The sequence below is a fragment of the Sorex araneus genome, chromosome 1 (genome assembly GCF_027595985.1).
Source record: "Sorex araneus isolate mSorAra2 chromosome 1, mSorAra2.pri, whole genome shotgun sequence".
In the NCBI taxonomy this organism is placed as follows: domain Eukaryota; kingdom Metazoa; phylum Chordata; class Mammalia; order Eulipotyphla; family Soricidae; genus Sorex; species Sorex araneus.
In genome coordinates this window covers 281194799-281207425 of record NC_073302.1, presented here as the reverse complement: position 1 = coordinate 281207425, position 12627 = coordinate 281194799, and positions in this window count along the sequence as shown.

Sequence of the window (12627 nt, the reverse complement as noted above, 5' to 3'; positions counted from 1 at the left end):
AGCTTTACACACTGATCCTTTCAAAATTCTGTGTGCTCATCAATTGCAAAATACTTTTTTAAACAGAATTTTCATAAGTCATATTGTTGCTATAGAAAAAAAGAATAATTTATTTTACAAATATGCATTGTATTCTAGCCATGTTCCAGACATTAGTATGAAGTCAGGATATTGATTTCATGTCTCTGGTATTGTCGTGCATTTTTATTAAACCTATATCGGCATAATGATCTTTATTTATCATGAGAAATATAGACATAAATTTAATTACAGCATGAATTATGCTACAAGTTTCAGAATATATTCCCAAGCAGGAACTAAAAAGATAAATCAGATAAATGGTGTTTGGGGTCTAATCATAACATTTATTTAGTCAAAAATAATGTGTGTTCTCAAGTTAACGCAAAAAAAGTACATTATGTACTTGGTGAGTAGAGAAGAGCAGATATTTAAACCTGGCTTCCAGATAATTATTTGATTTTCCCTTTATAGTCTAAATTTAAGGAAGACTAAGTTTAATTTCTACCTTGGGGGACACAAATTTCAGGTAAGATTTAAAATTTTGATTGAAAGGATTTTAATGTCTGACTAAATTAACCATGTGGACAAAAAAGAAAAATTCAAATGTCATTTTAAAGCAAATATCTGAACATCTAGACTAATCTGCCATGGTAAATGGTAGAGGTGATAAAGGAGATTTCAAATATTTTCTTGAGCTTGGCAGTAGGTTGTACTTTAACCCTCCCTGGATAGTAAGTCTCTATAAGAAATAGACCCTCTACTATTAGAAATACTTGTTGTAGCGTTAATGCTCCATTTCAACATGAATGAGAGAATCCAACTGTATGGAAAGAACGGGATAATTTTAATAAAGAAAAACAATGGAGAGGTTTTTCATTATATCCCTATCATTGTTCTCGTAAACAAATGAGTTTAATTCATAGATAGGCTTGGCTTTAAAATATTAAACACTCTGATGGAATTTGACTTCTTGGATTTTTCCAAAGCATCTAGTTACTACAAGTATGCACTAACCATCTTTCTCCAAAGAGATTTCATACAGTCAATTAGGTTTCTACTTAAATTACTGTCCCCATCCCGGTCCTGCCTTCTGAGATGATTACAGGCCACTTTGATGGGGGATTTAGGAATTCCAAAACTTTTCAGCAATACATTTAGAGACAATTTGAGTTACTCCCAACAGATGGCTAATTACATCTATTGTGTGGTGATTTAGCTCTCACAAGCAATCTCATTACCCGGATCTTGTTTGGAGAGAGGACAGCTCACTGTTTCCATGATGCTGTGCTAAATTTGGAAGAAGGTTCAGAGATAATCTCCAACACCCTCATTATGAAGATGGAAGAAGTTACTTTGATAGATTAAGCAAATAAATCACTTATGAGTAAAAGTTAACAAACTTACATTGTAGGACTAAATAAGTAATGTAACAAGCATATGTTTGCACTAATTGGCGGCATACTTATTCATTTCTTTGAATGAACTTTTTAAAAGTGCACTATATAATCTACTGTAGAATGACAATTGAGAATGTTAAAGGAAGTTAGGCTTTTACATATATTTATTTCTATAGTGCAAGATCATAGTGCAAGATCTGGGATTACTTTAAAATGGAAGCACAATCACAATCTGGATTATGTATAGCAATCTGATGATAAACCAAAATTTGAGGACAAGAACGATTGTAAAAGCAAATTATGTTATGGGGATTTTATAATGGAAGCAAAAATATATTGAGTTATATATAAGGAAAGATAGGTAAATATAACCTGGTTGAGTTGGAGGAAATTAAGTTTCCCACTCAAGAATTTGGGCTTAAGGGCTGGAGCGATAGCACAGCGGGTAGGGCGTTTGGGGTAGGGCATTTGCCTTGCACGCAGCCAGCCCGAGTTCGAATCCCAGCATCCCATATGGTCCCCTGAACACCGCCAGGAGAAATTCCTGAGTGCAGAATGAGGAGTAACCCCTGTGCATAGCTGGGTGTGACCCAAAAAGCAAATAATAATAATAATAATAATAATAATTTGGGCTTAAGGTATCAGATCAATAGCATAGTGGGTGGAATATTTGTCTTATATGTGGCCAAAGAAGGTTTGATTTCCAGAACCCCACAAGGTTGTCTGAGACCACCATGAGTGTTCCCTGATACATAGTCAGGAGTAAGCCCTGAGTAGTTTATTGTGCTCCTCCAAATAAAATAAAATAAAATAAAACCCCAAAAGTACACGACCTATTTCTAAAGTAAATTGTAGGTTTACAAAATACTATTTGTAATATGTAATGACATCACAATTGAGAAACAGTTTTTATTGCAATCCAATAACTTATGCTCACAATTTAAGAAGCCCCTTAATTGCAAATGAATTGAAAGAAAGACCAAAAATGGATAGTTCCCAGAGGCCAAGACCAGATTCAAAGTGGTGGTCTTGCTAATACACTCCCAAAGCTAGTGTATGTGATGTAAAAGCAAATTATGTTATGGGGATTTTATAATGGAAGCAAAAATTCAGCCAATCTGAGAAGTGAAACTCTTGCCCACAAAGCTTTCTCTTATCTTGACAACAGCCAACAGAGCCTCTTCCCAGAGATGCAGCCTTAGTCCCAGAGTGTTGTTAGCTTAAGAGAACTCCCAAACCAGAAAATTACCGTGTGACTTTAAACACAGATGTCATGAAATTCCTCTATGGAGCCCAAAATTTCCTTCCTCTGATAAATAAGTGAAAGCTTGTCGTGTTGCACCCCTCCCGCCTCCCCCCATCCTGCACACATAACCGCAATTTTGCAAACATTAGGAATATTCTGGATATAATGTGAAGATGCTGAGAGCTATGTGAAAAAAGTAACCTTGTGATGTAGTAACTACTAATATTTTGTAATACACTGTTTGGTTTAATACCTGTTTTTCAAGTATGTAACCTACCAGATTGCTAAAATTCATAATTATCTCATATTGCAGAAAGAGATGCACATTTATATTGTGACCTTGTTTAATTTATGGAAGTCTTCCTAGCTTCCTAACTCAGCTTTGGGTGACACTAAAAACACAATATGGAAAAGACATCTGCATGCCTTTGTTCATCTCAGCACTATTCACAGGAGCCAAAATCTGGGAACAACCCAAAATCAGATGGATAAAGAAGCTACAGTGCATATCTACTGGAATACTACTCTGCCGTAAGAAAAGATGCCATCTGCTGATACATGGATGAATCGGAGAATATCTTGTTGAGTGAAGTGTGTCAGGGGGAAAGAGACAAAATAATCTCACTCAGATGGAGGATATGAAGAATCACTGTGGGGAAAACTAATGCTCAAAAGCAATATAGATGAAGAGCTAGAGAACCGGTCCTTAGTAGAAAGCTAGCAGCCTGCTACTATGGGGGAATGTAGTACAGGTCAGGGGACCGACCACTATGACAATAATAGAGGCGAGTCATCACTCTGAAGAACTAGATGCTGAAAGAAGGAAAAGTAATATGCATGTTAGCCTATTAGTAACAATAGTACAGGCCACAGTGCCTAAAAGGAAAATAAGAAACAAAATGTAGCATCTGTCATAGAGGTGTGCTGGAGAGGGGAGCATAGGAGAGAAACAGGGACATGGGTGGATGAGAGATGGCATTGGTGAAGGTAAGGTATTGAAACGTGCAAGCCTGAAACTTAATCATGAATAAATTTTTAACTTGTAATTCCTGGGGATTCAACAAAATCATCACTTTACAACTTGCAATGATATTTAAAAACAATAATAGTAAATTGCAAAAGCAGCCCTAATTGTCATTCAGTGCATTTAAAAATCATAAATATGTGTTTTACATGCAAGATCTAAATGACTTCTCATTAAAGCAGTATGGTTCAAATATTATCTTCCTGTTTTTACACATAACTACCCTAAAGCATAAGACCCTAGGGTGTGGAGATCAAAGAAAATGTACTAAAATTGCAGCGATAGTAGGAATGTATCTGGAGAATTTAAGTTTTTTAAATTCCTGACTTTAATGAAAATGCCAATTTAGACCCTGTAGAAAATAAAGAAAATTTGACAGAAAACAGCATCAACCAAAATCCTTATGGCAATAAAGATGATCATTTATATTATTTGTGCATATCTTATGTATGCACTTGCTCAAAGTCATAAAGAAATTTCAGAGTGCATCTTATATGCAAATATACTGTTTATGTAATTTAAACATCTTAAACAGTTTAACCTTAACAAAGTTTCAAGCTTCTGTTCGCTTGAAAAACAGAAATAATTAATAATTTTATGCATTTAAGAAATAGAGTATTTAATTCTCCATAGAAGCAATTAAGAAGCAAAGTCCTTCTCAGCAGGTTTTAATCTAACAGTTAAGAAGGCATTTCCAAAAAAAAAAAAAATCTTTAAAACCTGGTAAAAAAAAAAAGAAAGGTTGATATGCCAACTGCTTTCTGAACAGGTCTGCAGGACCCTTCCAAGGACATTGCAGACACTTTGGTAGGATAATCTATTCACGCAGTTTCCTGCCTCTACCTGGATCTTATCGCCAACTCTAAGTATTCCAAAAGATGCTCCTTAGAAAGAAATTTCCTGTCATCGTCATCTCATTGATTTGACATAACCACAATGACGGGCTTTTGTCTTTCGTTTAAGAGATTCATGCAACTGGGCAAAGACACACAAAAGCATAATTGTTTTTTCCAAGCCAAACAGGGATGTTGTAATGGCAAAAAAGGAGGAGAGAAATGGTAAAAAGTCAGGATTTCCTGATGGCGACCCTCTCATGGGACGTTACGGATTTGCGGGTTCTGTCAAGGCTCTGATGTGGGTTTGAGTTTGGCACTTGCCCCTTGTAAAGTCACATCTATGAGAACCTGCAGAGGAATGAGGAAGCTTTCTGGAGGGACAGTTTTCTAATCTCTGTTAATTTTTCTTCTTCCCTCTGGCCTGCCACTGCCTACAGAATCTCAACCTTACTTGGCAGAATCTTTTCCTTACTCTGAAAAGGAATTTCAACCCAGATTGTCAGTGTGCAAGACAATATCAAAATCTTATCTACTGTACTGTCTCACACCCAAACAATGGCAATTTGAACATATTATTATATTATTTAAGATAATGATCTAAAATATATTGATTTGTTCTTTCAGCACTTTTAAAATTTATTTTTACCACTCAAATCCAGATTATCCATGTCGTCCATTTTTCCCCAGGCAATATTATTGCCTAAAATAAGGTATGCTATGACAAACTTTCTGAAAGTCTGTAAAAATAAGGTAAAATCCTTTTCCAGAGAAAAATTATACCTTTGTCCCCAAAAGAAACCTGTGCATTTCCTTATTTTCTATGATCACACTGCTAATAAGAAAAAAGACAAAACAACTGATTAGTTTTTGCTGCTGCATCTTTCTGAGTGCTCATGGGACACAATGCCTCAATCACAGCCTATTTCCCTTTGCTAAAAAAGATCAAGATGTTACTATGTGAAGAGTGAGTTTCTCACTGAGCGATTCCTTGGGAGAAACTTAAGCATTATGGGAACTGTGTTAAGTATCTAAGATCAACAGGGAATAATTGAAAGTAGCTTTTTCCCTCCACAAACAACCTACTTTGATTTCCTGGAAGAATGTGAAACTTGGAAAGGCAACTGAGAAGAAACCAGGAATATTTTCAGTATGTAAACTAAGCTCAGGACCATTTGAGTTTAAAACATTACATAATCTTTACTCCAAAAACAAGATGAATCTGAATTTATTTACTTCCTCTGCAAAAGTAAAACAAAAGTGAAAGGAGATATCTATCTATTGCTCATCTTAAAGTGTGTCCAGAAACGCTATTTCAGAAAGAATTGGAGCGAGCAACAATACAGTGTTTGTGGCCAATGCATATGTGATATTCAGACTCTTTTTGTTTAAATGTGATAGAAAACCAATTATTGTAGCTAAAACAAAAACAAGAGTGATTTGAGTCACATGTTGACAGTCTGAAGTTTATTTTGCTTCAGGCGCCATAATCTATAGAGTTATTATTATCAATCAATCAATAAATAAATAAATAAACGTGTTCCGTCAATTGATGAGGATCTCTACATGAGAGAGTTTCCATGGATACCAGGAATACAGCATTAGAAACATCATTTTCCGAAAAAGTCAGTCCCCAAAAATAAATTCAAGAATTTCTCTGGCAAGTCCTTTCAGGGAATGTAGACTATATCTCATAGAGTACATCTCACCCATGAACGAATTTCAGTGGTGCACATATTATAGAAGATTCAGCTGAGATAAAGATACGCTTAGCTCAGTGATATAGTGGCAAAGGTTGACAACAAATTTTTCATCAATTCAGTGCAGGTAAACTTTCATTTAGAGCATTTATTAGTTTATTATGTAAAAATCTACCACCACAATCTATTCCAAATTACTATAAAGTCATGGATGTATAATTAGGAAGAGTTGCATCATGGCTTGAAATTCACACTGATTATAACCAAAGTTATAGTAAATTTTGACTCAATCAAACGCAAAGACCAATTTCATTACCTACAATATCTAAGTATGTATTGAAATACAATAGCAAAAGTGGAAATGCCATGCTTTTCACATTAACAAAGTCCCATCTATATTTGATTAGAAATAATTAGGCTTGAATTAATTTTAAATATGAATGTGTTTTAATTATAAAAATTTATTAGCTGCCATGGATAAAATGTTGTGTTTCCTTGAACTCCCATTTTTAAATTCTGTAACTCCAATGCAAAAACAGTTGTAGGAGAGGTTTTGGAGAACTTATTAGGTCACAAGCATAGCGATCAGTGAATAAAGAAATGAGTATCCTGATAAGAGAGTCTCTAGAAAGCTTTCTTCTTTCTCTGAACAGAGAACAGAGAAAGATGATCTTCTATAATCTACTGAGGTGCTCTCTAGGTGTAGATCTGTTCCAGGGTTCTTACTCCTCCTTTCTCCCTATTAAATACACACACATGCCCACCTATGACCCAGGAGTGGTTTTACAATAAAAACTTAATCCATTGGTATTTTAAATATTCAATTCTCAAGCTCCTTATAAAAGAAATATCTATTGCTATAAACCCTTAGTATATGACAGTTTCATAGCAGCCTGAATGAACAAAAACATTACATTTTCTTGGACTTGCAAATATATCATTGACTACAAAGAATAAATTATCTAGTGTCATCATTACCTCAATATTTTAAACTGTGATGTTAACAAATTTATATAAAACACCAATAAATGTATTTAGCATATATCTAAGTACTAATTAAAACATGTATCATACTGGAAGTATATTTAATTTCTCAAATATACTTATATTGTTAACATATTTTATCTGCCACGAATATTCTTGGTGAAAAAGTTAACTAAAAGTTTTTATTTTGTTCCTTAACGAATAGACACCTAGCACATAAAAAGATATACTAATCTTTTAACTGGTATTTTGATAAGTCATATAGAGACTGTGTTTTTAAGTCTATTTAATTTCTAAATAGTTTACTAATATAAGCAGAATATGCTTATATGTCGTAATTGAATGTTAGAAAAAATAAGTGATATTTAGGAGAAAATATATCTCCTCAGGTAAACACAGTTTATGTACCCACTGTTTACCTTTTTACTATGAATATATGATCCACAATACCTCATACAAAACTATCAAAAGTTGCAGTGTAATCTATTTTCAGAGTATTTTATTTTTAATTTATGGAATCAATAGAATTTCCTGACTTTCACCTCACAATTTTTTTATTTTTAAAATATGTCAAAAATTAATAATAAAAGAAAATCATGCAAACTTATCCCAAGTTATATTTAAAATGTCATATTTGAATTGGAAAAACTACCAATAACAATGCTTAAGAATGTAATGCGTAAGAAATTTATCACACCACTCCCATAGTAAACACTAATTAGATCTTTATTTCTCTTACACTTGATTTTAGAATTCAGATCAGTTTTTACTCCTTAGAAAAATCTTTCCCTTTTTTACTTTTCAAATATCTTTCACTATTATTAGAATATTTTTGTAATAAAACTTTTCTCACTTACACTTTTATGGGCATTTATGGAATTATGTAAGGAGTGCTTGTTCTATCTACTACATAGTCAAACTCTGGCATTTTATTGTTGTTTTCTTATCATTAAAGTCCTAGAACAGTGTCTGCCCAGAGCAACAATACAAATAAGCAACAACATTGTAATGAAGGATAAGATATGCATTGCCATACAGGAATTTACTTGTGAGAAATAGCTCTGTTTGGGCCAAACCCAGAATTTTGTGTCAATGTAACAGGGAGGTATAAGTGTGAGAAATACAGAAAGTTATAGAAAGTACCTGAAGTCAAAGATTTCTTTTTTTTTTTTTAGATTTCTTTTACTGATGGGTACTTGAACATTGTTTGACTGAAATGCAATCATGAAAGTCTTTTAGTCTGTAAATGTATCTCATGATGATTCATTAAAATTAAAAAAAAAGATTTCTTCTACCATATATTTGTAATTCTATGTTTTTGTTTTCAAGTTTAAATTATCACAATATTCTAAACATATAAAAATATGCTGTGTATATTAAAAAGTCCTAAAAGAATTTGGGGAGAAATTCAGTTCATATAAAAATTCAGTTCATATAAAATTCAATTAATATGAAAGTTTTCCATGTGGGGCTGATACAATAGTGGCTAGGGAGTTTGCCTGGCATGTGGCCACCAGAGTTTATTCTTGGCACCACATATGGTCACCTCAGCCCTGCCAAGAACAATCCCTGAGCACAAAGTCAGGAGAAAGCCCTGGGTTTGTGTATTCATCCCCCCTCCTCCCCGCCTCCTGCCAAGGGCCCTAGGTTTTTAGTTGAATGAATGTTGCCGTGGTAAGTAGTAGTACGGTTAGGTTTTGATTAAAGTACACTTTTCAAATTTCCTATAAGACTGTAAGATCCTTTTTTTTTTGAAGGGGATATGAAGAGATATATATTTCAGATTCTGGCAGAAAACATCACTTGCTTACTTTGTTACACTTAGGAAATGGTTTAAATAACTCAATTTTGAAACATAATATGTGTTTTTAACATACTGATAGTGTGTACATACACAGAAATGATTTGTATACTCATTAGCCTAACAAACTATCAAGCCTCAATTAGTAATCATCTCCTTAGTAAGAACATGATGTATAAAAAAATACCCTGAAATACAAAAAAAAAAGTAAATAAAAACTGTGCATCAAACCAAACATTCATTTAGGCAGCTATATCTATGTATATAATGCTAAAGCTTTCACATCTGGGTCACTCTTATTGAAAATGCATAAAGAAAGAAGTGAAGCATGCAAAATACTGGCTAGAAAAAAATGCTTTTCCAACAGAAAAGAGACTTGCTTGTTAAGTGACAACTGAAAAAAAATAGGACCAGCACTTGCCACCTTACACAGGAATGAAATGGTATTTATAGCTGGATATTGAGTTTGTACATTTCTAGAAAATTTTTAAATATGCATTGGATATAGGAGGGCTCATCTTCAACACGAACTCTATCCATGAGTAATTTATAATCCATCTAAGTCTTATTCATATTTAAATATGACTATGAGAAATTTTAATATTTCCAGTTCTCCTCAGTAAGCCTAGAAGTTTTTTTATGTTTATTTGTATATGTAGCTAACTTAAAGTATCCTAGTTGATAAACAGTAGGTGTATTTCAGGACTATCATTTATCGACATGCATTATGGCTACATGTACAATAACTAAAGAGCATTCATGAAGACAGTACAGATCTGGCACTGCTATTAATAGGATTCGATCTTTGTGTTAATTGATATAAAAATCTATCTCCTCTAACTTGTCTTTCTTTTCTTGACATAAAAATGAAAAATATCCACTTGACTGCTATGGATTAGAACTATGAATAAAAACATCAACATCATGGGATGAAATTATCTTTTAGAATGTCAAAGTTTCACCCCATTTTAATACATATTCTTTCAAAATGGAAAGGAGATTATGGTTTCAAAATATTTTTCTGTGGTACACAACACAATGTGACAAAAAAAAATCCAAAGATCAAAAGATTAGTTGTTTCAGTTCAGTAACTACTAGCCTTTTACTCTGTGGTTGTTTCCTGAAAATAGAAAATGAAAGTGATATCATGTGTAATTATAAGCTTTCCACTAACTCTGAAATTATATAAGTCTCTGAGGAACAGCAATACAACTCTCAGAGGATAAATGATTTTCTGAATAAATTAATAAGTAATAGAACTTGGAATATATCCAAGTCATTGACTTATTTTCTAGTAAACATTTTGACAGTAAAAATTATCAGAACATCTGTAATGACAAAAGGAAGATGAGAGTACATTTAGCATTTGGTTTCCTTGTGCTTTTTCAGTAAAAATAAGGATATTATCATTGCCAAAATTAAATGCAAAGCATATTGAATGTAATTCTTAACTTCCACCCATCAGAGAAAATAAGTAAAATAATAATATCTAGCATTTTGAGGCTCATTTATAGTCCATAAAATAGATTTGCATGGTTAGGGAGATTCCAATAATAATTACATATATAGTTCAGAGAATATTATTTCACAAAACTGTCATTATTAGTCTAGTACATTAAGATATTTTGAATTGACCTTTTTAAATTTAAAATGACTGATCTATCAAATTATATAAAATTTTTGAGGGTATGGAGCTGGAGCAGTAGCACAGCGGGGTAGGGCGTTTGCCTTGCACGTGGCCGACCCGGGTTCTATTCCCAGCATCCCATATGGTCGCCTGAGCACCGCCAGGGGTGATTCCTGAGTGCAGAGCCAGGAGTAACCCCTGTGCATCGCCAGGTGTAACCCCAAAAGCAAGAAAAAATAATGAGGGTTATAGCAAGTATTGGCAATAGCAGTATTTATAATACTGATCATACAGTGTTCAGTAACCATCTGTGACAAATAACTTGGAAATTTTCATAGATAATGTCTATAACTCACAAACTTAATTTAAACTAAAAATTGTTGACCATAAATTTACTATAAAGCACTCTTGGACTCTGGTATTTGTAGAATATTCCTTCCTTAATAAAAGTATAATGTCTAGGAAACATTCATAAAAATATTACATATGACCTCTTTCTAACATTATAAAATACTATTTTAATGTATTTAATGTATTTTTCATATAAAATAATAAAACAGTATTTTCTCCACCTTTAAGTATATCTAGAACTATTTGAAGAAATTATAGGCAAATATATACAATTATCTAGGATACCCAATAAAATTTTTAAAATAATTCAAATGAAATATATTCATGACAGGAAAAACAAACATAATCATCATATGCAATAAAAGTGAGAAAGGAGCCATTAAGCTTGCAAATCTCAAATAAAATAAGTAATAAGTTTCAAATCCATGTGAAAAATCAGAAATGAACAGAATTATTTAATTTCATTACCTAATAATGTTCTAATATAATTTTTTAAATTCCACAATGAACCAATTTTGAGAGACTACCAGTTTCTCTTCTTTAGCAACTGATTAAGTCCATGTATCAGCTACTTCCTGTAAAGAACTCCACACATCTGGGTCACTGTGCCCTTACTACAATCACATTAGAGCCAGCACAATAATAAGAATAGCCTTATACACTAGAGTCTACAAATTACTCCAATTACCCAATCCAAAGGAGTCAAATCTTAACTTGCCCAGTTTCTGTGCCATATACAAACTGCCCTTATAACTCGGCATTGCTGTTAACTTATTCCATGGTTGAGGTCTTATGCATCCCTTCATGGAATTCTCCTTTTTTAAAGACATATTAAAAAAAAGTTTATCTATTCATCTCTTACTATGTTGTGTCCCTCCATCATGTTTATTTTACAAATTACAAAGCACATATAGAGGTCCAAATATCTTAGAATGCAATTATAAGTACAATAAATACAACAAAGATAACTATAATAAAAAATAGAAAAATATAAATATATGAGATAACATATAGAGATAGTCCCACAGATAAAACATGTATAAACAGAAATCATGACTGATTCTTAATAAGAGATGAAAGAACAATTACAAATTAAATGATCACATATTACATGAGAAAAATGTTTCCTGTAGGGGAACTTAATTCTGTAAAACTTGATTAAATAGACATGTGAATATATATTTGCATAAACACATATAGTATTGCATCACTTATTTTATGATTTCAAATATGAAATGCATATAACAAATATATTTAAAAATTAAAAACTGGAGTAAAGCTTTATAAAATTTATGTTTTGCTAACAACCATAACAAAATGCATGATACTAAATTTTATTTAAGATTAAGCAAACAGCATAGAGTGAAGTGAAAGCAAAAGAAAACAAATAGAAGATATGAATATAAGTTATAAAATAGGGAAATGATTGAAAATATAAAGACAGTACTTATTAAGAAGTCAAATATACTTTCATATGTGTCCTAATACAATATGCTTATAAATGAATGAAAAATATGAAGAAGTAGAACAGCTTCAGGCTGTACAAGAACTAAAACTTTTTTTATGCCTATTTCAAATATTCTTACCAAAGAGAAAACTCATTAGATAGGCATAATAACATTAAGTAGTTTTGAGACAATGTT